Genomic DNA, 25,242 nt, shown 5'->3' with positions numbered 1-25,242 from the left:
GAACCGTGGCATTTTAGAAAAAGATACCTGATTTTTTTTGTGTTAATAGCGATGCCGCATACCTCGTTCTGCGAACATGCATGAAATTAAAGGGACACTGAGGAGAAATTGAAGTTGCCTTCTATCGATAGAATACCAGCTCCTGATCACAAAAACACCGCTCTTACTGATAAGAAAGCTCTTGTAAGGTAGAAAATCGCAAGATCCCAAAATACAGGTATCGCCGCCACAGGCCAAACTCGCAAGTACAAGCGTGGTGACGTCGTAGAACAAGAGACGCCACCTTGGAGGAATTTTCCTTCCTACATGTGGCGCGAATCTCTGAGGCTGACAAAGAAAGATTGCGCGGTTCAATATTGAAGTGTTTTGTTTTAAAACCGATAGTGCACTTTTATCACACAAAGAAGGCAGACAAAACACAACCTGAATGTTGGAAGCAAAGAAAACCGATGCTTGGCGGTACCACAGGCGGCCAGGAGAGTTTCGATTTTTTAAGGCGCTTCGCGTCTATGAGCTTTGCGTGCCCCGTGGTTTTGTTTTTGACGCGCCTCGATTTACAAGCGCCGGACAGCAGAGGAACTCCAAGTGCCGCTTCAAGTGCTAGTGAACCTTAGAAGGAGCCTGTTAAGGCTTGTCAGATGATCGCCATGGTCGGTGAAAAACTATGATGGCACGATGGTCGGTAATCGTACAAGGCAGCACTTGTGTCTTCGCACGCTCGCCCGGCGAAACATTCCCGGCTGTGCTGGTCAACTTCAAGCTACTTAATGGAAATCGTTTATTAGGGACGGGAGACAAGGAACAAGGCAGTTAAAAAAAATCGCTGATGGCCTAGCTCTGTTAGGCCAGGATATACGTAGCGAAATCGCGGAGATTTCTGCATCGGAAGAGCGCATTCACTAGATGTGCCTTTATTGATTGCCGCTACTTAAGCCGTCGTGGCTGGGTGGTAGCGTGTCCGCCTCAAAACGCCAAAGGCCCTGGTTCGATTCCGAACCTTGGCGCAGGATTTTTTTTTTTATTCAGTGAGTGGGCGGTGGGTTTCAGTGGCTCCCATAGATGCCGCCACCGAATACGTTGGTTAGCGATTAAGCGCAGGCTCTGTTAAGGCGCGTTTATGCTCCGGCGTAACACGCGCGCGCGCGCTGCACGGCGACGTCACGTCGGCCAAAGCGAGACCCTCTATACTGCGCTTGACCGCTGACGCGTTCGGCGGCTACGGCGCACTCTGACCGCACTGGCGGGGAGACTTGGAGCATGTCTCTATTTCGCGCCGAGTGCGCCAGCCACCGCCGGCCCGGCCAGACTGATTCGGCTCCGCGGCGAGGTGCGCGTTGTGACGTAATTCAATAGCTTCGGCAGTTGGGCGGAGCTGTTCTTTTCGATCTCTCGGCTAATTTGATTCATTCACGGTAAACATCTGAAGGTACATGCAAGTGGACGAGAGAGCCCGATCCAGTGGACCCGTTGGATCTAGCGGAAGCCGTTGAAGCGTCGTGCGTCGGCTTTAGTTTCAAGGCGCCCACTTTAAACGCGACCGCCCTTGAGCACCTATCCGTTTTTTTTTTGTGGCAATAAAATAAATAAATAACTTGGCCCTTGCAACCGTGGGAGACCTCGACGCCGCCTGCTGCCCCGTGCAACCGCGCCGTTCAAGGAATCCCAATCCGTTGGCCCCAAAGCCCTGGCCAGCCTCCGATGGGCGCAACGCGCCGACATTGTCCTGGCGCCTCGCGACTCCCCGCACTGGGATTATGATATTTAGTTTGCCACGGCTGCTCACTGAGGAAGGGGGAAACAACCCGCCGGCGCCTAACCTAACCGTGCTCCCTCAAAGCATCGCACGCTCTGTGGGGCTGAGGTCGCTGAAATGCAGGCCGGAGATTTTGCGAGAACTACGTCGTCGGGTTCGGGAACGGGATACATCGCAACGCTGGCAAGACGCCGGTGCAAACGTAAACAGAGCGACGGTAGCGACCCCCGATAGATGCCTTCAACGTACGGCGGTGGTAGCTTTCATTTCGGCAGCTGCTAGACCGCACCGGTAGCCGTCAGAAATCACGGAGTCTCCGTTTACGTCACGTTTCACATCACTCCGTCCTGTGACGTCATAAGAGTTCTCCGTGTCGTCATAAGAGTTGTCGAGTTTAAATCGGAGCGGCGGGAAAAACGTTTTCAACTTCGAATCCAAATTTCTTTGAAATAAATTCATTTTTCGCTGCCGGACAAGCGGCAACAAAGCCATGAAATGCTGAACTATCAGATTTTGCTAACAAAAATAAATTTGATAGGTTTCTCCTCAGTGTCCCTTTAAGAGTGGCCAAAAATGCTGCATATATCCAAACTATAATACCACAAATGCTTCGGAGGGCACTAAAATAAAAATGCCCCAAACCTACAGCCGCTTGCAAGGTGTACTTCAGTGCAGACGCAAGCAGGCTTGTACAGAGCGCTCGCGCGGTGCTTTGCGGAATGAAGGCGAACTTATAACGCAGGCAGTGGGATTGACTGATAATGCAGGCGGTCAAGCGCTGGCGCATAGTCATATAAAACAACCCATACACTGGCAGCGCGTCGTTAAGAAAACTGCGCTAATGTTTTGCTCCATTCCGCTGCACAGTGCTCCAGCGCTCCACATATGCCTGCTCACGTCTTTATCGTACAGCGATATTTAAGACGCAAAATCACTTACCATTACGGCGAGACGGATGTGAGACGGCAAAGATTCAAAAATATCCTTCCGGGCAGAAGTGTCGAGGTAGAAATTTCTCGCCCGCTGGCCAAGGGCGCGAATAAGCCAGCGCTTGTCTCAATTCACTCACAACGGCGACATACCGTCATTCGCAAACCAGAGCGAGGGGCAAGCTCAGCCGTCGTTTACGATAACCACTTCAGTGAACTCGGTTAAGCATCCATCTTTCCCTTCTCCTTCGCGCATCGAAAAGCAGCAGTGTCAAGCGCGAAGTCGCCGCTCACGATATCCGTTCCAAGAAAGGCCGCAGACAACCCGCCGTGCTCAATTCTGTGATGCATGCCGAGACGGTCCCGCTGGCGCTGCTAGGCCTAGCGCCAACGTCGCTCACAGTCACAGCGTCCGAACTCACGACTCTCTCGCCGTCTTCTGATCTTTTGCGCCGCCTACTGTCGATTACATCTCGACCGAAACCAAAACTTGCTGCTTCGTTCTGGAACTAAGCGAAACAGATAAAGCTACACAGTTCCACTGGCGCGTTCTTTTGAGCAGCAGCAGCAATTCGACCTCGCTCCGTCTCAGTTGCCGTGCGGTGTTTTTTTCTACGCCGTTCGGAAGGTTCCGAATGGCGACAACCACTCCGTTAGAGACGGCTGATGAACGATTGCGGACCTCGTTAGCACACCGTCAGTTCTAGCTGGTGTTGCTTTGGTGTTTATGATATTATGTGCACCGTTTTACCTGTGTTCTCGTTTGGCGATGCGGTGTTTTAAAGCGGACGAACACCGATAAACCTCCCATCCCATGTCATTCGTGATTAGTGTGTATAACCTCACACGCGAGCTGCAGCACATGCATGGCTAGAACTGCAATGTTCTCAAGGTTAAGGGTGCAGCCTCATTTTCTGCACTGAAAGCCGAGGTGACTGTGCATACCTATCGGGCACGATATTCTCTTTTTGTAGTGTCGATTTTATGGCTTTAAATCCTGACTACTCGTGTCTGTCAATTTCATGGTCATCTACATTTAATTTTACACCTTTTAATGGTGTAATACTTGTCATCGCCAACCTGCAGCTGTCCGATTGTTCTGCGCCCTACTTAAAATCATATAGAAAATTCGAAGTATGTAAACTCTTCTAATGCAGACTAAGACTTGAAGGTTTTCGCCAATACCAGTCAGATAAAGCTACTTTTGAGAAAAAACACAACGAAAAATTCAGAGACGGTTACGGTGATCGGTAATGCGAAATTTGAGCGCAGCTCTTCAGCCGTGGAAACCGTGTCGGCTGCTACCTGCCACGGCTGGCAGGTGGCGTGTTAAGGCCGACATTCATGCGACGTTTTTTTCAACGAAGTTTGCGTCGCGGAGATACATGCAGCGAAGAAGCAGTGGCGCGCCGCCGCGTATCCTTCGACGCATAACCCAATGTGATAAACAAGTAGCAAATGCCACTAAGCGAGGAGGTTTTGAAAGTCGTGATCATTTCGACACAACTGTGGTAATATTTTAGCACACGTGAATGCGTACGTATAAGGATTTGAGCTCTCGAATGCATGAAGTCGCGTACCTTGGGATGCCCGTTCAGCCGCGGATACCAGCGGCGCTGTTTTCTTCTTCACCTTTCGCTTCAGGGAGGAAACACATGCATTTAGATTCAAGATTAGGTCGTTTTCTCTCAAAAAAGCGACATTTACTGCTTGATGAAGCATTGTTTTTAAGATAATAACATTTCCGTGCCAAAATAACTGCGTAGCTCGTCGACAATGGCAGCAATGTTAGCGCAGCAGGCGCGAGTAGTCGGGGGCGGCGTGTGTTTTTCTCGACTACGGCTGTCTAGTGCGCACCGTCCGGCGAAAACCGCCCACCTGCCACCGTAAAAAAAACGCTTCATGTAGCCGGCCTTTACGCTGCTAGCCACCCTCCGGGATCTTCCCGTGGTAGCCACCTTCCGGTTGTCTATTTCTCCACTCTCGACGTTGCAGCTGGCGTCTTGCTCTGCTACTACCTGCCGACACGCCACTTGTCAAACGCCTACAGGCGCCATCTGTCAGGTACAATACAATACAATACAATATTTTTTATTCCAAACAGCATACACAAACAACGTAGGTGGCGAGTTATGCCGACGACTACGACTAAGAACGCAAGAACGGGCCCTGCGGTCTAAAAAATGTGCATACGATTTAAGAAAGAATACTGTAAGGAAGCCACGAGCTCAAACCATTTACGCGTACCACAGATAAACCTATAAGTTACCGCATTTAATAAACCGCTGTCAAATCAGTCAGGAGCTATTAAGCAAAGATGGGTCCCTAAACTTTAGAAAACATTGAAAGAATTGTTCTGGTAGGAACGTTAGGGCTGTATAAAAAATTAAACAATAAGCGTTCAAGTGTTCTGTTCTAGTGTGTGTGTGTGTGTGTGGGTGTGTGTGTGTGTGTGTGTGTGTGTGTGTGCGTGCGTGCGTGTGTGTGTGCGCGCGTGTGTGTGCGTGCGTGCGTGCGCATGTGTGTGTGTGCGTGCGTGTGTGTGTGTGTGTGTGTGTGTGTGTGTGTGTGTGTGTGTGTGTGTGTGTGTGTGTGTGTGTGTGTGTGTGTGTGTGTGTGTGTGTGTGTGTGTGTGTGTGTGTGTGTGTGTGTGTGTGTGTGTGTGTGTGTGTTAGATATGTTTTCGTAACCGTGCGTTGCCAGCAGAATTTTGTACCTCTTTTTGTTTTTTGTGCCTGTAGCGATTTTGCGAGGTATATAAAAGGGAAAAACGCATTTCTTGAAGCTTTGCTCTGTTTGCAAAAAGTCGTTTATGTTGTTTTGGCTTGTCCTTGAGTGTCAACCGCTGTTTGCCCTCTAGAGTGTCGGGACCCCGTCAGGTAGCTTCGTGCTATTACTCATCTCCTCGAAGACGATAGTTTGTGTATTATTGTCCTAAATGACCACTCCGTCAGCAAAGGTCTTCACCAGCGTTAAATATGACCAAGGACAATATAGTTTCATCATTCAAGAAAAAAAGCGGCTGTTAAAAGTGAACTTGAACATGTATTACGAAACAGGTTCCTTGAAACTTTTACCCAGTAAGAAGTTCCAACGGTATCATTAACAAGAGCTTGACCGAAAGCTAGAACTGCTCTGCATCACTGGCTTGGAGAGGGAAAAAGCACGCCCTTCGAAAAAAAAAAACATTCTAGAAAACGTGTTTAAAATTACTATTGCTGATATTTGAACACTATGATATTGCGAACAGAAAGAATTATCTAGATAACCTCTTCGGGCATGTGATTTTTATGAGATTGCATTTTAGTTTTGCCTTGCACACTGATATGAAAGCCATGGTTCTCAGTGTGTCCGCTATAGCAGGCTGCCGAGTTTATGTTCCTGTTGGCTGCTAAAGTTCAATTGTGAAAGAGTTTTCTGTGGTGCGTAAGAAAGAAAATTCTGAGAGCGCAAAATGACTCAGCACATCGCGCAAAAAAGAAAAATTATAACTGCTAAAGTGCTGCTCCCTACGAACAGTTCAGTGGTAAGTTGTCTTCATGGCGGCGTTCCTGCTGCTTTTCGCATTTATGACGCCGCTGTTCATCCATTATGCCAGCGGTGCTGATTGCTAGTTAATATTTCTATTTGTCTTAACGAACTCGATGCTCACAGGTTAGCACACGCTTAGGACGCAGCTGTGCGGCTCCGCTCACGTTCAGGATCGCCACACAGAATTCCTCAGCGACGACAAAGTAGTCCGTTGTTAAATTTTTCTGTTAACTAAACAAGACACTAATCACAAGACAAAATTACTAGCTCAAGAATATTGACGTCTCTGGCTTGTTTGACACAGCCAGACATTAAAATTCTCACTTCGTCTGCTATAGTCATCGTTGGCGGAGCAGTATCTGACGCTGCGGACCGTTTCCCACTGTTACCAACCGTTGTTTTTTTTTTTTCAAATTGTATTCTGTTGTAGTCCTGATGGTTCTCTCTCCCGTGCATATGCTCCGTTTTTCTGGAGACGATGTTCGTGTTGATCTTGTTCTCACGCTGGCGAGCGCGGCGAATCTCTGCAGATGTCTGCGACTGATCCGAATGTCGCGCGTCTTTATGGCAGAGGAGCTGTCATCCCGTTCGATCTGCACTCTGAGCCTCGAAGAAGACGTAGCGGTGCCAGACGCGTGAGGAGCGCTCGTGCTCGTGTGGCTGCCGAGGAACCGGTCACGTGAGCACCCCCTGCACGTGCCTCGCGCTTCATTCGTCGTATTTGGTTGTGGCGCGCACTCTCCCGTATCTTTGGGAACAGATCACTGCAGCTTATTGTGGCTGAGCTCCCTATACCAGCTTTTTGAGGTAAAATTCTCAATCCGCTAGCTGGGCCTGTAGTTACACAGTACGCGCCTCCTTTAACGAGAGCCACGAACTACGCAAGTTTTCTGCAGAAGTTCACCTAAATGCCCCGCTAAAATGCAGTGAGGTTAGGTTTTTGTTACAGTACAGCCCTTGGTTTTTATTACAGTAAAGCCCTTGTCCATTGCCTTGACTTTAATATGGGTGAACGTTCTGGCAGGCCAATTTACACGCCGGTATGTGGTTCAGCCTAGACGTCGGGTGTATGTTAACCAGACGTCAGGCGTCGCCGCACGTTTCTGCAAGTTTTACTTGACACAAAGTTGATAAATGTGGCCCGGGGATTACGCAGCTGAAGCCTTACTAACCCTTGCACCACTTGCAGACGTACCTAGACGCCGTCTGGGTTCAGTTCATTTGCTGCCCGTCTTATGAATATACCGTTTTGCAGATGTACACCTTGTGAAGAATGCGCTGAACGCAAGCACACAAAAGGTCAGAGAGCAGCACCCTGCAACCATTTTGTAATCAAACGAGTGCTTAACATTAGCATTGTCAGTCTAATTTATTGGAGTGATTAATTTTACTCATGTGTTTCTGGCACAGGAAAACAAAAATATACTCACGAGATTCGTCTATCCCAACGCAACACACGGCGTGAGTAACTATAGCACAGCGAGGAGGAGAACACGGTGGACGCTGTTGCATATCGCCGCATGGTTGAAAAATATCATAGTGTGGTTCTAGGGCGGAAAAGCACTACACTCAATAAAGGCACGCAGACGGGGAAAGGGCAGCCTTTGTCAAAAGTTTAGACCCCAGGAACAGGGCGGGACAAGATATCTCGCCCTCAAGAGGTCTGAAGCGCTGGGGATGCATTAATCCTGGACTCCATGTACGCGAAAACTCACGCGAACGCGAAGGCGACGGCGGCAAGCGACGCCCTCGCGCGAAGCAAAATGCATGTGTCGCTTGCCGTGTCGCTCGGATCTGCACCCACAGAAAATTTCGCTCGTCGCCCGGAAGTCCCTCACGCGACTGGCCAACCAGAGCCCCCCAAAGCCGTTTCCGGTTTGTCTACGGTTTCTCACGGGTACATCTCACGAAACCCGCCCGTCGTCTTGGTCATCGCCACCGTCGATAAAATATTTGGTTTTGTAGCTGAGAGGCAGACCCGCATGATTTAAATAATTAAAACAAAATACTTTTTGGGTGCGGAGGGCTAATAGCATTTGGAGAGGGCTACGCGATCGGGTGTACTGCAGGGAGAGATGCGTGTCGAGCCGCGGGTACCGGCGCTCGATCCACCGTGCCGCTGCGCTCCAACTGTGCAGATTGCGGTGACAGTTTATGGGAGTGTTTTATGCGAAGCATATTAACGTAGGTTTCGGGCCTTCGCGCGACGCCCGGCGGTGGCCACCATTGACCCTGAAGTGGGGTCACGTGACATGATGTCACGTGATGACGTCACACAGGCTGCAGATGGGGCTTCATATCGCGCCGTCGGTCGCCTCCCAGCGGTGGCCACCATTGACCTTCAAGTGACCTTCAAGTAGGTCACGTGACATGACGTCACACCGGCTGCAGATGGGGCCTCATATCGCGCCGTCGGTCGCCTCCCGGCGGTGGCCACCATTGACCCTGAAGTGAGATCACATGATGCGACGTCACGTGATGACGTCACACCGGCTGCAGATGGGGCCTCATATCGCGCCGTCGGACGTTGCCCGGCGGAGGCCTCCACGCTTCGGTTCGAGCCGTCGCGCGCGACGCGGCGGCGGCGCCACCATCGCTGCATCACGTGATATGTGACGTCACGCCAGGGATGAAGCGGCGCGCGCCCGCCGTCGCGTCAGTCTCTGTGCCCGCAACCGTGCCAGCGTCTTTGCGCCGGGCGTGTATGCGGTCAAGATGCCTCCAAAGTGACGTGCAAACCAAGAGTCATGCATTTACGGATCATAAGAGTGTGTTTGTCGGGCTGCAAAGAATAAAGTACGACGATTAACCTAAAACCACGTCTCCGTTACTTAGCCCCATCCACACTGAGGCAGCTGCTTAACATGCTTCGCATCCACTGGGCTTAACCTTGATAAGCCTCCAATTTTTACAAAGCCGGAGTGCACAGGGACCGAACAAAAGCACACCTCCCCCGTGAACCCGTGATGTGACTTCGTCTCCGCAAGCACGCCTTTGGCTATCTCCACTGCCGCTACACCACTGCCGTAGAGGAAATATTCCTTTGGCCCTGACTATGAGGCACACCCACAAAATTTTAAGAGAGAGAACATGTTACGGGCGTGTTTCTAAGCTTGAGTGCGCAAAGCACGGAGTCCGCTGCGCACGTCGCGGGTTCGCGTCGCCTGCCGCCTTCGCTTGCGTGGAGGTTGCCCACAAGCGACGGAGCGAACGCCAGCCGTCGCCGCCGCCGTCGCGTTCGCGTGAGTTTTCGCGTACATGGAGTCCAGGTGTTACGAGCCACATGGCGGGGCTCACGAGAAAACCCCCTTGGCTTTAAACATTTCATAAAGGTTGTACGTACGCAACATAATTAACAGCTCGGTAATTCATCGATAAGCATGCTTTTGAACACTTCTGTACACTACGTGGCCGACGGAAGCCGAGGCCGGAGGGCAATTTCCGATGCGGGCAGGCTGTTTTTTCTTGGGTATCAAGCTCTTTTACAGCACGGATATTACTTATTACATATTAGAGATTCTACACTGTGAACTAGCCGTGATTTAAATGCGGCAATGATTCTTGTTCGTAATCGCGTAATACCATGTTGTCACAACCTAAACCGAAATGGCTAGAGGAAGTGTTCAGTCACCCATTCATCGCGCAAATATTTATTGCAGACAAATGTCTGCACAGCGGGCAGGAAATAAAAAGAAATAAAGCCCCCGAAGATACATCTGCACTGCACACACATGTTTTCACACAAGTCACACAGTGCAGCCGGCCACTAGTAACCCGAGCACCCATAATCACAAAATGCATTGAATGGAGCACCAAGACGCAAAAGGATGGCGGCGTTGCTTTTGTCGCCGCAGAAAACAGTCCGACGGCCGTGCAACGAAGATCATGTCACGTCGCACACACGGCAGTACTCGAGCACAGTGCCCGCACGAATTGCGATCAAAATGGTAATGGATACGTAGCATAAATAACGTCGTGTGGTCGCGATCACTGCAACCATCGCAACGAATGCGACTAGCTGCGCAACGCCACGATCATTTCAGCATTCGGAAAGCACGGCGTCCGTCGTGAGCTTTCGCAGGTACACTGTGATGACCCCCATAATGCGCAGGTCCACACGGGACGGAGAGGCAAAGAGACACCGTATGGCTCAGTTTAAACAAACAGGTATATTCAATAATTACACATGATTAAGGTTATACATCAGAGGCTGGGGCGTCCGAGCTTACGTGCCGACGACTTCATGGGGGCGATGGAGTGGCTCCGGAGTTGGGCTCGAGCGGTTGCTGGCAGAAGCTGCACGCCGTCGGGCTTCGGCGCTGAAGGCCCTCTTGGCGAACGATGTCGTCCTGAGCGTTCTTCTTCCGTTTCTTCGAGGATGGTTCACAAACCCTTCCTCTAGTGTCGTTCGGCTTGGAAGATGAACAGGAGGCGAGCTTGTAGATGATGACAGCAGAGCATAATTTTACAACAGAACAAACTTTGCACTACTTTACTCATCGACCGGGCAGGTTAGTGCCTAAGTAGCATCACATTACATGCTAAGCATGGAGCCCCAGCTCAGACTGGACTGCATCCGTTTACATGTGCTTTTAAGCACTTGATTAACAAAGGACTAAGGGCGGTCATTTCCAGTGGCCCGCCCAAAGCATCAATTCTCCAATCCAAAATAACATGCGAGATGGGGACCACCCCTTGGGTTGGGCTTAGCCTCGAACCCAGAGTCTGTTAACAATACAAACTCAATAAACAACAAAAACGCCACCACTCTCTCTCAAGTGAGAGTATACACAGGCTCTCTCTTCGGAGCTAATTCACTAGCGCCTGTCTTTCCACATTCTTGGCGAGTACTGCCTGTCTGTCTGACAGGTGTCCGTCACGGCCCTTCTGGGAAGCTGTGGGTGCCTTCCCGGCGATAGCCCACGACAAAGGGGGAGGAGGGAAAGAATGTTGTCTTCGCGGTAGCGCATAGCGTCGGCTGTGGTACGGCGCGCTCTGGCCCGGAAATTGGGGAGGATAAAGCCTGTTTCCCCGGGGCGGCGGCGGGTCCGGTTGTTCTGGTCGTCACTCAAAGAGCATGGCTGGGTAATTGATGATGCCGCTGTCACGGGTCTCCGTCTACGCCGCGCCGTCGAACGTGGATCCTCGTAGCACACACGGAATGTCACACTCGCTCACCCTCCAGAAGAATGTTCTCCGAACATTTGAGTCCACGCAGCTCCCCTTGTCTTTCTGAATCGCCTCGCACAGTGCGTCCGACAAAACACTTTTCGCTGCACTCAACACCACTGCACAACACCATATGCCTCCGCTGTCATAACTGGCGTCTCCAGGGGCAGCACTGATCTTCTTTTACAGATAAACATGAAACTCAGCACCCAAGCCTCTCCTTTCTAGTCCAAACTGGACGAAATAAATTTACCACAGTTACAAAGGAGCTCCCACTTCTAGCACGATCACGGCACAGACAAAAATATAGATAACGAAAGGAAGTAGGGCAGGTTCTGCATGCGCTCCGCATGCTCTCCTGTGAAGGTGTTACTTAATGACAGAAAGGTTTAACTACCAACTCCGATAACTTAACACATAAGCACATAGCAATGTTATGAGCTGCGGCATTACACAATTCTAACCAGTTCACAACTCCGCTCTGTTTACGCCATTAGTCCGACTTAGCTTTCCGATTTCGCAGCGGATATCGGCCTTCATGAGTCATACTAAGTAAGTCTGTGCCCCTTTGTCTGCTTTGGGACTCGCGAGGGCTCGTGGCAGGAGCCTCTCCTGGCGTTATCTGCGCGGCAACCTCGCGCGCTTCTTCTTCTAGCAATGCATGAAGTAAATCCGGTGGCATTCCGGCCGTCACCTCGGGCGCCTGCCGAACAAATGCAGGAGAGGGCGTTTCTTGCGAACTACCTGCGCGCTCCGCTTCACTTCTGTCCCCATCAAAATCCGCGCTTTCCCTTTCCTCATTTCGTGAATACTGAACCGGTGCCGACTTGAGGCGATTTGCGTGTATCCTTATCAAACGCCGGTTCACGTCTCGGACTCTGAAGTTTACCGGAGAAAGCTTCTCGACAACCTCGCACGGTCCTCTCCACTTCGTCTGGAACTTACGAGCTAGCCCAATCTGCCTTTGGCAGTTTTCAATGTACACGCTGTCCCCCACATCAAACGGCGCGTCTCTAGCACTGCGATCGTGCACCTCCTTCCTGCGCTTCGCCGCTTTCTTTAAGGACTCCTTTGCGATGTCCCTCGCCACTTGCAAGCGCGATTCTAGCTCAACCTTATAGTCGTCCAGTGAAGCGTATGGGACACGACGGGGGCCCTCTGGCACTTCACTAGGCTGGTCCGGGTCTCGGCCGTAGAGAAGAAAGAATGGCGATTCGCCCGTGCTCTCGTGTGCTGCGGAATTGTAGGCAAACATTGCATACGGGAGCCACAAGTCCCAGTCCCGCTGGTCGCGCGAAACAAAATGCGACAGGAACCCGGCCACGGTTTGGTTCAGTCGCTCCACCGCGCCGTTGCAAGCCGGATGGTACGGTGTTGTCTGCTTCTTAGCGATCTTAAGCAGCTCGCAAACTCTCCTCATTAGCTGCGACACGAAGTTCGTTCCCCGATCTGTCAAGAGTTGCCTCGGGGGTCCATGTCGGAGCATGATCTGTTCGACAAATGCTCTTGCAACCGTGTCTGCCTTCTGATCTGGGAGTGCTACCGCTTCCGCGTATTTTGAAAGGTGGTCGACAAATACTAAAATGTACTTGTTTCCGGAAGTGGTCGTGGGCAATGGGCCCATTATGTCCATACTTGTCCGCTCGAAGGGAGCCGAAACCTCAGGGAACGGCTGAATTGGAGCTGGTCTTCGTCCCTTGGGTGTTTTTCTTTCGAGACAGGAATGACACTTCGCACAGTAGTCTCTAACATCCCGTCGCATGCCACTCCAAAAGTACAAACGCTCCACACGCCTGCGTGTCTTCGCTACGCCAAAATGACCGGCGCATGGCGCATCGTGAAACGCGCGAAGAGCCCTTTCTGTCCACGACCGAGGTATGACGACTCTCTCCCAAGCGGTTTTCTCTGGTCTCCCTTTCCTGGTTGGCCTCGTGCGCCGACACAGGGTGCCGTCTTTGCCAATGAAATAACCTAGCTGTTCGGGGTGAGACGGTGCGCCCTCTAGGCTTTCGATTATTCGCTTCAGGTCAGGATCTTTGCACTGGTCTGTGCGTAATTCGGCGGGGTCGACTACGGGGACAAACTCATCTATAGCTGCCACGGCAGCTGTGCGGCTGAGTGCATCAGCATTCAGATGTGTCTTTCCTGACTTGTGCTCAACTTCAAAGCAGTATTCCTGCAGGTGTAGATTCCATCTAGCGAGTCGCGAGCTAGGGTCCCTGACACTCATCACCCATTTCAGAGGATGGCAGTCTGTGACTAGCTTGAATTTGCGGCCGTAAAGGTAGCATCTGAAGTGCTTTACTGCCCAGACAACGGCGAGGCACTCCCTTTCCGTAGCTCCGTACTTTTGGTCTGTGGGGCTCAGCTGTCGGCTAGCAAAAGCAACGGGATGTTCTTTGCCCTCGATAACCTGAGATAGCACGGCACCAACTGCGAACTTTGACGCATCTGTGGCCATAACGAAGGGCAAATTAAAATCCGGGTGGCGCAACAGCGGTGCACTCATTAGCTTCCTTTTCAGGGCCCCAAAAGCATCCTCCGCGTTTTCGTCCCAGCGAAAGGCGACATTTTTGGCTGTTAAGGCGGTGAGCGGCTTAGCGAGCTTGGCGAACTCCTCTATGTGCCTTCGGTAGTAACCGGTCAGGCCGAGAAACTGCCGGACCTGGCGGACGCTAGTCGGGGATGGAAAATCCGAGACACACCTTAGTTTCTCAGGGTCCGGTCGCACGCCGTCAGCTGAAACAACGTGCCCGAGGTATTTCACCTCGTTTTTGAGGAATTGGCACTTAGAGGGCTTCAGCTTGAGACCCGCTGCTCTTAGTCGCACCAAAACCTGCTCAATATCGCGCAAATGGTTATCAAAACTGTCACTGTATATGATAATGTCATCCATATACACGAAGCACAGTCTCCCCAGAAGACCTGCCAAGATAACATCAGCGGTTCTCTGCCAGACAGCAGGGCTGTTGGCCAGACCCATCGGCATTCTTTTCCATTCATAGTGCCCTGAGGGCGTGTTGAATGCCGTTTTCTCGGCATCTGCCGGATCCATTGCTATCTGCCAGAATCCCGCCGCCATGTCCACTACCGTGAAGTACCTGGCAGAGCCCAGCTGAGAAAGCGTCTCCTGTATATTGGGGATGGGGTATGGATCGATGCGAGTTACGGCATTTAGTTTGCGGTAGTCCACTACCAATCGATACGAGCCATCTGGCTTTTCCACCAATAGTGCTGGTGCTCCCCAGGGTGACTTTGAGTGTTCGACAATGCCGCGATCAATCAGGTCCTGCACCTGCCGCTCCATCTCCTCACGTTGGGAGTAAGGAATCCTGTACGCACGCTGGTAAACGGGCGATGAAGTGCCGGTTTCTATCCTGTGCTTTATAACGCCACAGCAGCCCAAATCCAGGTTGGACGCGGCGAATACCTCCGAGTAGTCGTTCAGCAAACCAGCCAGAGCCTCCCTCTCCCTGGATTTTACGTGAAAAAGATCGAACGACACCTTTGGAGCAGCCGAAGGACTAGCATGCTCTACAGTTGCGAGTACCGTATCGGTGGGCTCACGTTGCTCTATCGCAGAGGTGAAGAAAGCCAATGTTTTGTTCTTGGGAAGGCTCAGTGGCTGCTGGCTACAGTTAACCACCCGTAGAGGCACTCTGTGGGCGTTATTAACTGTCACGAGGCACGCGGCTGCCTTCAGGCCATTGCTGAGAGAGTCGACCGGCTCAAGCACTCCCACGGCGCCGCTCTCTACATCTGAAGGCACAAACGCGTACAAAATGTGCTCCGACCAAGGAAGGACGACCGCCTCCTCGACCAGCCGGACGACAACCCGCGAATATACCTTCCCCAATGATCCCGCTGTTTGACGGGTGTCAATATCGGTAATGCGAATCTCAGCCCCTCTCCTGTTCAAAAACGGAACTTTTGAGCCGCCCGCATTAACCTCTTCCTCGGAGAATGAGACTACTACCTTCCCTTTTCTCAAAAAATCCTGCCCTAATATACCTGACACTCCGTTTGGCAGAGACACCGTGTCCGGGCATACGTAGCAGGGGTGCTCCAATGCAATTCCGCCGAGAGAGAAGTGTAACCGGTAGAGTCCACTTATGCCAAGAGGATCCCCCGTTATGCCTACAAATTTGGTTGCCATACCACCAGACGCTTCCAACACCTCGCGGTCCGCCTTCCTTCGAAGCGTGTTAAAACTGCTCTCCTTAAGCAATGTCACCTTTGACCCCGTATCTATCAACAATTCCATGCAACAACCATTTAACTTGCAACGCACAACAGGGCATGCCTCGTCGGCCACACAAACTACCACCACCTCATCATCTACTGCTCCCTCCCCACGCTCCTCAGGCTGGGGAGGACTAACTAGTTTTTTGTCTCGGTATCTGGAGCCCCGCTGTAGGCTTGCTTAGGGCATGTCCTGCCTGCTTCTCTTTGTGGCTCCCCACGGCGCACGTTTTGGCAGAACCTGGCGATGTGTCCGCGACCCTGGCAAGCGAAGCATACGATTTCTTCAAAATCTCGCATACCGCGCCTGTAGCTTTGTGGCGGTCTCCGGTTTCCAGCGAATGGGCGCTGTTGAGCGCGCGCTTCAACCTGACGTTCTACCTGCTGAGTTAGCAGCTGTTCCAAGCGATCTAACCGCTCTGTCAAGAGAGCAACCTCAGGGTTGAGCACCGCTCTCTCTATGACGCGTACACTCGCTGCGGCTGTCGTTAACGCCTCATTTCGTTCCTCATCCAATGCGGCCTCCACGGCTTGGTCGAAATTGCTCGGCTTGCGCGAGAGCACGAACCGGCGCACGGGGTCTTGCAGACCAGCCACGAACAAAGCGGTCATTTCCTCTTTAAGTATATCCTCCGCGTATTTCTTCCTTAGCTGGTCTCCTTCCTCCTCCCTGCTTAACGTATCGCGTGCTAGGCGCTGAAGCCGCTACGCAAATGTTCGCACGTCCTCCCCTACCATCTGTCCGGCGTCACGGAACCTCTGTACCCGCACGTGACGTGGTTCAGTGTCGAAATGCTCAAACGCGAGCTTCTTAAATTCCGCAAATGATTTTGTGGATTTTACTTTTTCGTCTCGCCAGGCAAAATCATGAGCAGCTCCTGCCATCTTACACCTCGCCATTCCCAGCATTTGAGCATCGGACCATCCCCCCATTTTCCCAATCTCTTCTAGCATGGAAAAGAAATCGCAGATTGGAACCCCTGTCTTATCTCCCGTAAACGTCGGAATGACGCTTCCTAATGCCAGCATGCTTGCTCCGAGCGACGGCTGTGGAGTGGGAGCTCCCTCAGATACAGTCATTTTTTTTTCTCAAGCCCTCCAGTGCCTCAAGCCTCTCAAATGGGGGTAAAAGTCCCACAATCAGTCCCGTGATTCCCCTTTGATTACAATTTTGAAGTCATGAATGTCACAGCATTCAGAGGACATTTGCTTTTGAGACCCCACTTCTGACACCAGTGTGATGACCCCCATAATGCGCAGGTCCACACGGGACGGAGAGGCAAAGAGACACCGTATGGCTCAGTTTAAACAAACAGGTATATTCAATAATTACACATGATTAAGGTTATACATCAGAGGCTGGGGCGTCCGAGCTTACGTGCCGACGACTTCATGGGGGCGATGGAGTGGCTCCGGAGTTGGGCTCGAGCGGTTGCTGGCAGAAGCTGCACGCCGTCGGGCTTCGGCGCTGAAGGCCCTCTTGGCGAACGATGTCGTCCTGAGCGTTCTTCTTCCGTTTCTTCGAGGATGGTTCACAAACCCTTCCTCTAGTGTCGTTCGGCTTGGAAGATGAACAGGAGGCGAGCTTGTAGATGATGACAGCAGAGCATAATTTTACAACAGAACAAACTTTGCACTACTTTACTCATCGACCGGGCAGGTTAGTGCCTAAGTAGCATCACATTACATGCTAAGCATGGAGCCCCAGCTCAGACTGGACTGCATCCGTTTACATGTGCTTTTAAGCACTTGATTAACAAAGGACTAAGGGCGGTCATTTCCAGTGGCCCGCCCAAAGCATCAATTCTCCAATCCAAAATAACATGCGAGATGGGGACCACCCCTTGGGTTAGGCTTAGCCTCGAACCCAGAGTCTGTTAACAATACAAACTAAATAAACAACAAAAACGCCACCACTCTCTCTCAAGTGAGAGTATACACAGGCTCTCTCTTCGGAGCTAATTCACTAGCGCCTGTCTTTCCACATTCTTGGCGAGTACTGCCTGTCTGTCTGACAGGTGTCCGTCACGGCCCTTCTGGGAAGCTGTGGGGGCCTTCCCGGCGATAGCCCACGACAAAGGGGGAGGAGGGAAAGAATGTTGTCTTCGCGGTAGCGCATAGCGTCGGCTGTGGTACGGCGCGCTCTGGCCCGGAAATTGGGGAGGATAAAGCCTGTTTCCCCGGGGCGGCGGCGGGTCCGGTTGTTCTGGTCGTCACTCAAACAGCATGGCTGGGTAATTGATGATGCCGCTGTCACGGGTCTCCGTCTACGCCGCGCCGTCGAACGTGGATCCTCGTAGCACACACGGAATGTCACACGAAGTAATGCCCAAAAGCACATATTCCACTCCATTTCTTCGCTTCCGTAGCCACCCACTCACACACATACAACACCGCTGACTTCACGCGGCATGAAATAACCCTACTTCTGACTGCTTCATCGCTTGTGATGATCAAGTGCGCGCCGAAATTTCCTGACAGGTGGCCTCAAAGATGCTCTGGACGATCATTTGTCGATGGAAACAAGCACAGTTTCGGCGGTCGAAGCTTTCCGCAGTATAAAAAAAAATACCTGGCGGTTTGGCATTGCTAAGAACGCAGTACTGTGCGAAAGCATGCTTTTTTGCAGGTGGACACCACCGCCATGTATCCTCAAACGCGACAGGGGGTCAACTGACTAAGAGTACGAGTTATGGGCCTTTCCTTCCCTCAAATTCAACGGAGTCTAAACTTACCGCTGGTTTTCGGAAATGGAAAGGGGCATAACTGTCTCACTTTGTAGATGGACGCCACCGCCTACTCACAGTGCCATTGGGCTGTTCGCTTTTGGCGTTCTTCGTAGGTTTATGCAGCGCGTCTGACACTCTGCCGTTCTCTGTTTTCTTGTTCTTGGCGCTGGCGTTCTTCTTCAGTATCACTTGAGCGCGCTGCACAGAAACGGCTGAAAACAGGCGAGTTTGCCTAGAAGTGCTATCCCAGTAAAAGCACTGAATAAGAGAGCGCACGCGCACGAAACGACGCAGCCTACAGCATGACTACTACTTGCAAAGTGTGTCGCTCCCAAGGCGTGGCTCAATTTTTTACGACTCTGCTTACGCTACCAGACCACGGTTCAGGCCTTCCCTATATAGGTGACATTGCTCGATCATTGCCGTGGTGTTAAAAATATAAGTATAGAGAAGGTGCACCAATGCACTTATGGTGTGATTTCAGGGCACTATATTGAAGTCTCGGTGGCCAACATTAATACTTAGTCTTCGAGTATGGCGCGCTTCAAAGCACACAGTTTTGCCTTCCATTAACCCACGGAAGAGAACCAATGAAACTCCATTATGCAATAACACACAATGTACAACCACTAAAATACCTGTGTATAGTACTCCGCTCACCTATAGTGAGTGCTCGTCTGGCGCACTTGTTAATGTTTCAGTCTACCACTTTGACTCAAGAATTATTATTGCACAGTTGAGCAACGCATGATCATCTAGAAAACGCATGTACCACATTATTCCGACCTGCAAGCCACTCACTGTTGACGCCAACGCATTAACCGCTCGTTGTTATGGGCAGGTATAATAAGGGAGTAATTACTCATTAGTGGCCACCAAAGCGCTGCCATAGGGCTGCAAAACAAAGCTACACAGATTCCCGGAAATTTCGTAATTCGCTCTCGCCCTACCATCAGCTATCCTTTCTGGTTAGCTTATTTAGGGAGCGACTGTCTCAAACACGTGAGAACAAGCGAACCCTGGACTAGGCAGAGTGTTATTTTAAATACGAAGGCTCTGAAGAAGATTTTTAGCTTTTATTTGTTGCCATATGGGGGTACTTGGGTGAACGCTAATGACTAATTACTTCCTTATTATAAATCTACACGACCTTAAGAGAATTTCCTTAAAAACATTTTCTTACAGACAGTTCCGATGTGGACTATACACCTTTTGAAATTTAGCTTCCTGCAAGCAGCCATACTGTCACTGGGCTGTGGCAGCTACATTCCTATTGGTGGATTTCACAAGTGCAGCTTACTGTGATCGCGCTGCACAGCCGAATATCCACGTGCGCTCCATCAAGAGTTGTACGGAACAAACCTTTTACAGCTACATACGAAGACTTCATACAGCATCAAAACGCGTTTTAAGTGGCACTTCAGCAGAAACAGATTTTTAAATTTTTATTTATTATTTAGCAATGAAGAAATCAAGGCAGGAAATAAAGCACGGGGAATTTCTCATTTTGTCTTTAGGCTAAATAAATCTAAAATCTATCATCAGTAATACACCAGCTGGTTCAAACTGCGCTAAAACGAATGCTAATATGGTACGAGCCGCCGCGGTGGCTGAGTGTTTATGGCAATCGGCTGCTGGCCCGAAAGACGCGGGTTCGATCCCGGCCGCGGCGGTTGAAATTCGATCGAGGCAAAATTCTAGAGGCCCGTGTACTGTGCGATGTCTCTGCACGTTAAAGAACCCCAGGTAGTCGAAATCTCCGTAGCACTTCACTACAGCGTCCCTCATAGCCTGAGTCGCTTTGGGACATTATATCCCCATAAACCATAAACCAAACCAATATGGTACGGCTGAAACACGGTTGAGCAGCGCCTGCCAAAAACTTGTCCTCACGCTAACCTCTTTCACGAGACCCTTTTCGAAAGGGAGAGAAACTCTTAAACTTGGCTCTCCGGCAGGCTGGCCATTTACCCAAAACCTTACGAAGTTGAACACCTGCCGCCTTTCTCGTCATTCTTTGCGTGTTTAGAGACATAACCTGCGCTACCTTTTAAGACTGTGAAATCGGTCCTTTGATCAGGCACCGTAAACAAAGATTTTTCAGATCGCATAAATAACATGATTATCAATTAGCAACATTCTGCACCGAAAAAAGTCATGTTCAATAGGTGGTGGTGGTAGTGGCTTTATTAAAAATAATTGTAAAAAGGAAGGAAAAGATTTTTGCTAGCCCCGGCATCTGCCATCGATACTGAAGCACCTGAGCTGGGGCAGCGGAAATAAAGGATAGCAGGCAGAATGGAGAAATGAAATGAAAGAGGTCGCAAATAAGGAATGAGGGCTTGAACCAAGCTACTCGCTTACCTTCAGCATATATGTCCTCTGTTCCCGATAGCCAAATAGATCGTAATTTTGCTTTGGCGCAAGAGGACGAACACCATACCCTAATAAAATTGCGCCGATACCACAGCAACGGTTCTGCTTGGTTTATTTTGGATGGTCAGCGTTTTGTGATAGTAGATGTCGAAGGCTTCTTCAAATGCCTCGAGCCTCGTGTTTTTTCTTTATCTTCCTCTTTCGCCGCGGACGACGTTGCCGTGCCTTTTCTGGCGCGGGTCGAGCTGATAATGGGATTATTCGTCTAGAGGAACGCTCACATGATCATCATCTGCAGTCTGTAACAGCAGATTACCGGTATTCATAGTAGCAGCTAGGTGGAAGCACAGTGTCACACTTTACTTACCGCATGCATTAGTGCTGCAGAGCTTACTTCTATACCTGTTTAAGCGCTATTGGGAACACCCATTAACCGTTATGAGTAGCACTAATTTCTTCTCTGCACATTTACGGCAGGTTTTAACGGTCGTGACCTGTGAATATGTATAATTTGGCACGTTTACTCACATGTGATGCTAGATGCCCATCGTTCGGGAGCTTTGCCTTGAATTCAACAGACGAAGGTGGCATCGTGGTGCTTGAGAGCGCGTGTGTCTTTTAGTCGTATGCGGCTCTTTCTGTAGGTTTCTTGATCCCCTATAGGTAACTTAATCTCCTTAAGCAGTTCGAATCCACGCTCGAAAACGGGAGATTGAAACCGAAACTTGAGATGCATTCACTCGTGCACATCGTTCACAATCGTCTGACATTAAATCAAAGGGCCCCAATTAGTATCCTATACATCACAAAATATGTTTAAAAACTACAAAATACGCGGAAGACATCCCTACAATTCTTTTCTCTGTCGCTGTTTTTGGGATTGAAGTTCGAACCTTTACTCAATCTTCACTTAGCGGGAAAAAACTGTGCCACAATGATGAATTGTAAGATGGCGACCACGCTGATGCGACCTATTGGTGCGGACCTCTTCGCTGGCTCAGCTTTATCCCCCTGTTTTGATGTCAACGTCTTTTTGTGCAGAGGTTTACTTTCTGTATTACTAAATGCGGCAGGACGTTGTAAAATCTATCAATTTTGTGTCATGTTGTTTTGCTTTGTTTGACATGCAGGAACCGATTCTTCAGATTATGCAGTAAGTAGATCCCAATGGTAGGGTTCGTGAACACAGATGATTGAACGGGCTGGTGCGACACAACTTTATGGCCGCACGGAAGACGCGGACTGTGAAGTGTGTGGTTGCGTGTAAAAGCAGGGCACAAACTTACTCCACCAGTTTAGTGAGAACAGTTGCTTGATATTACTGGAAAGAAGCACTGTAAACAAGCTTTCCGCTTAGGCTGCATTTGTGTGCGCTTGTGTCCAGAAAAACGTGTTTCTTATTTCATTGCAGGAGGGGCGCTGTGCTCATCCACATTTTCTCGGCGCATTTGCGTTTGATAGCGATAGATGTCTATTTCGCACAAATTACTTTTTACTTCAATTTATGTTTGTCTTGTTGGGAATGTCGCCCGAAAGTCAGCGTGTACGTGTACTTCGTCGTTGGTTTCTGGTGGTAATGTTTCCTTGTTTTTACCTGTTTTGTTTAGATTATGATGGCATGAGCTTTTGAGAGCGGTGATTCGAATAAACTGTCAGCTTTAGGTCAGCGCCTTGTTGCATTTTAAATTCTTTCTTCTTTGTGTCCCTCTGCAACCTTTCGTCACCAAGAAGGATTTTGCATGGGGGCTTTCAGGGCGATTCGACTGACAGGAACAGAACATTTGCGTTACATTTTTTGTCATCGTTTAGCCGCTTCGTGTTGTTCAGAGGGCAGAAAATAAATGCGTGTCGCCGATAATATTTATCATCGGCGACGGTTACGGACGTCTGAGCGAACCTGTGACTGCGTCCTTGTTACGCATTTCCTGGGAAAACGAGCGTGGACACACTTTTTTTTTTATTGTGAGCTGCGAGAAGTGGCCATGCCAGCAAAGCCCTGCTTTGTTCCGCATGTCAAGATGAAACAAGTCGCTGCTTTTATTTATGACACACGATAACCACCCGCGTAAGTAATCGTTTTCAAGTACGGCTCAATTAATTTCGAGCCGCAACAGAGACGAACACCACCCCTGTGACGTTGGTCACGTGGAGAGGAGGTAATGATCTGGCTCTGTCTGTAACGATGGTGTTGGATTGAGTCCCCTAACTTGTGCTCAACAGCCGAACCTAATGGCCACTGACCCCTCACAGTGGGTTTAGAACAAGTAGTTTGGGGGTTCTTGCCGCCGCTCTTGTCCTGTTCTCCGGATGAAGACAGCTCCGCGAGCTCCAACGTATCTCACATGTGACCTCGAAGAGCAAAACTCCAAACGATAGCCAGGAAGCAAACTTTTTTTTAGGCTCTTCCGAACTGGTGGCGTTCCTGAGTAGAGCGTTCAGGCAGGCGGGCAGCCGCACGGCGAAAAGGTAGAATAGTCTCAGTAACAGCTGTCTCCGGTCGCGTCTGTCGGCTCTGCTCAGTGTCGTCCAGAACTTAACTCCTACCTCCGAGCGTCCTCTGAACTCGGGAGTGGTTCATGTGACGGCGCTGGTATCTCGCTTCCCAGCCAGGTTACAGCGACAACTATTAATGGGACACCTTCAGCAACTGGCAACGTGAGACAAAGCACGATAGAAACTGCGAGGGATGGGAGAGGTTTCGTAGCCATAAATTAATTGGCCCAAGTCACCATCACGTGCACCAACGAACCGCAGTGAAGTCTGTGGCTGCAGGTGTTGCGCGCGGCGCATACGACCATTCACTCCCCTCACGTGGTGGAGGAAGCTGGAAACAACGACAATCGTGCTCTAGAGCTGGAGCATCTACGCTAGACACGGGCTGCACAAGTGTGCTGTATACAGCAGTTTGACGTGAAGGCGCAAGAAAAGCAACGCACGCATCTATTGCCCAGATTTCGCGGAGTTCAGCGTACTATACGCGACATGGTGTGATTTTTGTCATTTTATTCAGAGCCTTTACACGTCGCCCTCAGAGGCCTGGATCGTCAGCCGCTACCACCGCGAGTGATTCCTAGGACAGAAATAGCCTGCCCAGCATGGAGCGTTCATTGCCCTCCAAAACATTACGCGCACTAGAATCAGCGGCGCTGAATTGGCACCGGCATGTAGCGACTAGCGGGTGTGGCCACCATCGGGTACAGTTCACGTGGTGCTGATAGACGAGAGAAAATTGTGCCCTGTATTTCCTATTTTTGCATAAGAATAAAAAAATTTGTTAGAGTGAATGAAAGAAGTTCACATGAACCAGCCAATAGAAATTAGCAGCGAGTTCAGTATTTAAGTTGCGTTTGCTCAGGCTGGCGCTGCCGTAGTGTAGTGCAGACACCGTCACATAAAATTCCTCCGAGTTTTCTCATTTGCTTCGTTTATCGGTCTAGTTTGTTGCCGTAACTATTGCCTGTGCTTCATTATTATCAGGGAATATCGATAGCAAATACCAGAATCACTCTCCATGACGTGCTTGAGCGCCTTGAAGTGCGGTTAAACCTAGATCCGATCCCAAAGGGTATACGCTTCGCTGCTTCACTCATTACCGCCGGAGTGAAGATTACATTTCCCCTCGGAGCAACGAGAGCACAACTGGACAAGGAAGTTTTTGCCGTCTCTCCAGCTTCCCAGCACACGCGTCGATCTGCACCCCACTCATCCCAGCCCACAACGTTTCTTTTGGACTGCATAACGGGTTTGCGCGTATCGGCTGGGTCGCCTCAAAAGCCGTGGATGGGACTTAGCCTTGTGCTCGGAACCAACATCGTCCCGGATGTATCACGAACATCAGCGTCCTTACCGCTCTGTTTACATTGCCGCGTGTTCTTCGCTACGGAGGATGCGACATCGCCAGATTGCAGTTCCCTACCCTTACCTGCTGTGCAACACTTTGATCGAGTGGCTAACACAACCTACAGACAAGCCCTAGAACACTTCCGCAGGTTTGTTGGTAGTGTGCTCTTAGATGAATAAAACTGCTTGGCTACTAATATTTGCTTCCATCCTAGCGTTAGGACAGACGAAGCACTGTGCTGATCGAGGTGCGAGAAATATCCCTCGCATCGCTGGCATCTTGCTTTCACTCAGAAAACGCAAAAGCGCAAAGGGTCTTCCAAATGCATATCCAATTCTAACTGGCTCTCTCTCCTCCTCGCCTCAGCGTTGTATATAATTTTTGTCTGGTGCGGCAAATGCCGGTTTACGTGCGAAGATAGGGTGTGCCGGCGACAAAACTTCATGTCGCCATAGCTGAAGCCGACAAATTTTGCCAGACAAAGCTCCATGATGGTCTGGCTTGGCTCTGACGGGGCCACCGGAAACGAATAGGAGGTAGCTCTGCTTATCAGGTGGATGCGGTCAAAATAGAAAGCTTTTTCTTTTGCTCATAGCCAAGAGCATGTGTTACATGTGGCCTGACAACAATAAAAGAAAAGTAAAACAAACTTTTCAGCCCCAGGACACGGCT

The sequence above is a fragment of the Amblyomma americanum genome, chromosome 1 (genome assembly GCF_052857255.1).
Source record: "Amblyomma americanum isolate KBUSLIRL-KWMA chromosome 1, ASM5285725v1, whole genome shotgun sequence".
In the NCBI taxonomy this organism is placed as follows: Eukaryota; Metazoa; Arthropoda; class Arachnida; order Ixodida; family Ixodidae; genus Amblyomma; species Amblyomma americanum.
The sequence above is the reverse complement of the archived record's forward strand: the minus strand, read 5'-3'. Positions refer to the sequence as shown.